We start from the raw sequence: 4,291 nt of genomic DNA on the forward strand, positions 1-4,291 counted from the left end.
ATGTGATGTGAAAGCCACCCATCATGTCCAATTAGAATAGTGTGTCCATGCACGGATGAAATGTGGCCAAACGATGTCTGCCATCGATATCTCAAATTCAAATCAGTCTGACCTTGTTCAATGTGTATACAGTACAACATACTCGTTTCCAAACCACACCGCACATATCTCGGTTATATTCATGCATGCATGGGTTTCAAACATCATGATCTCTCATTCAAATATTTGAATTCAACTTTACATTGATTATGACCTCACCTATTATTTTACACCCACACAGTCGTCTTCTCTTTTATAATTGTACCACTAACTTTCTCTCGTGCATGCATGCACACACAGTACCAGTCGGCATTATCCATCGCACACATGCAATCTTTTTCTTCAGGTCGGTATCCCATGCATGCACAAACACCTCCCCCTCTCCATCATATATTGAGCATTCTTTATCTCTCACGTGCATGCGCAACGATCGATGTTCCTCTATGTGTGTGAATATATAGCTAGTTCTTTCACAGTTTCCTGGACAAACCGATCAATCTATATATCTAGTGAGGTCTCACCCTCTTTCCCACGTCCACATCGATCAATCTATACATCTCTATATAGGATTACATATCTAATACACACATTAATTATATATCCAACGTCCCCCTCTCATCATCCATGCCTTCCGCTTCATCTCTTAGACGTGCGCACAGTGGCGAAGACAGGGGGCAGCAAGGGCCCTGCCCCCTAACATCACTATATATCGAGGCTAATATGAATGTGATCATTAGACAATTGCTGGTAAAATGGTTTAAGTTGATGAATTGGCCCTCCTCGTAAAGGATTAGCAATGCTTGTCCCCCTAGCTCATTTATTTTTCATGGCTCAGCCACTGCGCGCAACAGCGCACGTTCTCTCCCCCTCTCATTAAATATCGATCTCGCACTTGTGCACTTCTTCATAGTCTCCCTCCACTTGGCCCCTCGCACCATCTACTAGCCCCCCCATCGGATTTTGCCACATGTACAATCTAGCAGACTCCATGGTTGAACCTAAGCATAATGCACAAACCTCAAAACACAAGTGCTTCTCCTTTGTTGTAGAATCTTCCGTATCATGACAGCCCAAACTTTTTTTCTAGTTGAATTGCAATTATTTGTTTTTACTTTATGCTTTACAACGCACAATTCCACGAATCATAAAATAGATTAAGGGCTTCTTTGATTCAAAGGATTCTCAAAGGAATTTCGGAGGATTCTAATCCTTAGGAATTTTTCCTATCTTGGTTGTTTGATTCATAGGATTGTAAACCATAGGAATTTTTCCATAGGATTCATTTGCACTAGATTTCATAGGAAACATCCCATCCACTCAAACCTCTTTGAAAGAATCCTGTGTGTTTTCTATGCACATTCAAACACTCGTACAATATTGTAGGATTCAAGATGACATTCCACTCTAATCCCATGTTTTTCCTATTCCCGCGTTTTGGAAATCCTACGAATCAAAGAGGCCCTAGCTTTTTTATAAAAAATAATTTATTTTGAATGAGATGAACTATAAGAATTAAACGAAGGTCTACATCAGGCATATATGACTCAGAGCTTACATGCTATAGTGTGGTATTTATTCATAATTTGGTTGCCAAATCTGATGCGTGCAATTCACGTGTACCTTACTAGTACTTCGAGTATGTGCAAAACACGTAAATTAGAATTCCAATGGCATGCTACACAGTGTCTTTCTTACAGTTCATGAAGCCACGTGGCATATTTATGCATGTCATAAAAAGTGGCACAAAAAAGGGGGCCAATAAACCAGGACGCAGGCAGCATGATCAATTTTTGCCAGGGCTACTGTTGGTGCCCTTTGTATTTAAATATGGACAGAGTGGAGTAGTAATATCTTTATACTAGCCTCGTAGGGCTCTCCCAGCGCCTAGGCTCGCCTCCCCGCCTCGCCCTCCGTATCCCGCCATGGAGGATTCCGCCATGGATAATCCCTTAGATCCCAGGATCCCGCGGGCTGCCCACTCGCTGCGGCCCGCCACACTACTACCTTTGAGCGAAACCCACATGTGTTTTAGAGGGGATCCATTGCTCTGGAATCACAAATCGATGGCGCCAGAGGACACGCCAGGGCTGCGTTTCAGGTGGTGGGCAGCAAGGGCAAATCAGATCAAGGAAGTGTCGCATTGATTGGAGAGAAGTTCCAAGGAGTTGCGCCTGGCGCAGCACAAGGTGAGGCGCAAGTCAATCTTAGTGGAGAGATGCTGAGGGATGTCAGCATTTGGCAGCGTCGCGTTGATTTTGAGATAGGGCTAATGGCAGAGATCATATTCACGGAGTCGACTGTGGAGGAAAGAACGTGCATGCCTGCGCAATGGCATGAGCAGTCGGTGCAACTATTCAAATGGGCGGTAGGAGAAGCCAAATCCTAGGACCAGTTGTGGCGGCACCACTGAGCATGCATCATAGGCGAGGTGAGTTGCCCTCCTTCCCCACCAGCGATGCAGTGACCTAGTCGGTTGCTGCTGCAGTGAACTTGCAACGCCATGTCGGTTTGCAACCTTGAGAATCACTCCATCTATATGTATTGTATGCCTGTGAAAATACTTGGTCAATTGGAAAAAGATGGTAATTGATTTATAACTAGTTTTAGAATGCTTGGTCGTGACAATCAACCGAAGCCACAACCATAAGTCTCCATCGCATAATACTTTACGATCGGTCGCACCAACAGACTATCGGTCGGACCCGCGTCTCACCGAAGGGGCACGCATCGGCTTGGTCTGACATGTAGGACCAGTTACATCACTGACTTGTGCGACCGCATTTGAGCAGTGCAGTACTCCCTCTATCTCAATTTACAAGTCTTGCACGTGTACCTAGGTGGTTAATTTAACCAACTTAATAAGAGGCATACATTATGAAAAATATATCATTACAAACTTCAAATATTATTTTTTAATGATATATTTTTTATGTTAAACAATTTATTTTATATAAGTTACATTGACGACCTAGATACATGTGCAAGCCTTGTAAACTGAGATGGAGGGAGTACTTGAAATTTATGTTCCACTAAACTCATCGGGAGCCGCTTAGGGCCTCGAAACCAAAACTATCAATTAATCTTTACCTTGTTCCCATCACATTCCAAAGTACTAGTGCTACAACTAAGTGCAAGCCTGCTCACACCTTCTAGTATGTACCAAACCTGAACATGTTCCCACTATACAGGTTTTAGTACTAGTGCTAGTAGTACTTAGGTTATAAAAAGGGGAACTACCTAACCGAAAATTACTCTACCTTCCTCCTCATAAGCCCTTCTTCGTCCGTCCTTGCCATGGCTGATGTGTAGAGCTCTAGGTCGAGAACTACTCGTAACAAGGGAGCGGCAACCAAGGCTGCGAAAAAAAAGAGGGCTCGCCGCCACGCAGAGACGTTGAAAGATCTCTCATGGGCAGGCGATGGCTCCCAGGAGCACCCTAGCCATGGAGGCGAACATGCCGAGCTGGTGGCGCTGGAGTCGTGATCCCTCGACGGCATGCCTGATCAGCTCAATAAGCACCTCAATAAGCAGAAGGACTTCATCCATAGCTTGGTGGAGCTGCTGAAGGAGAGCCTCGACGACATGCCCGCTGAGCTCAATGAGCAGGGGGAGTTGACCGTCGGCTTGGTGATGCTGCTGAAGAAGAGCATTGCCTTGGAGAAGAAGGCGACCGTCGAAATCCTGCAACTTCAGGAGGACAAGGCGAAGCTCTGCCACGAGATTGACATGCTGAAGGAGGAAAACGCTGCCCGGAAGAAGCTGCATGAGAATAGTAGTTCCTTGATGAAGATGATGCAGGCCCTCGTCATGGAACAGAAGGAGGAGTTGGCGAAGCTCTGCATCGAGCACCTGGCTGCTGTCAAGGTACGTAATGCGGCCGTGGAACAGATGATGAAGGCCCGCGTCGAGAAATCACGCGTCATGGACAGAATGAAGAAGATGACGGAGGAGACGCGCAAGAAGATGGAGGTTGTGGAGGCGATGAAGAAGTAGTAACGACTCCGCGGCCAGCAACCCTTCATGTAGTAGAGAGCAGCGCCCTAGACTTGTGTGTGCGTCTTCCTTCTTTTGGGGGGGGGTGATAATCTTCCTTCTTCTTTTGCTCCTGTGTTTCTTCTTTTTCTTCGGGTGTTTCGCCGCACGTGTCACGTTCTCTGCGAGGCATGAATAAAACAATGCTAGCAATGAGATGACTAGCAAATTAGATCATTTTCATCACCATATGGCACTGGGCTGCCGTGTTTCATGATCC

The sequence above is a fragment of the Triticum aestivum genome, chromosome 5A (genome assembly GCF_018294505.1).
Source record: "Triticum aestivum cultivar Chinese Spring chromosome 5A, IWGSC CS RefSeq v2.1, whole genome shotgun sequence".
Lineage (NCBI taxonomy): Eukaryota > Viridiplantae > Streptophyta > Magnoliopsida > Poales > Poaceae > Triticum > Triticum aestivum.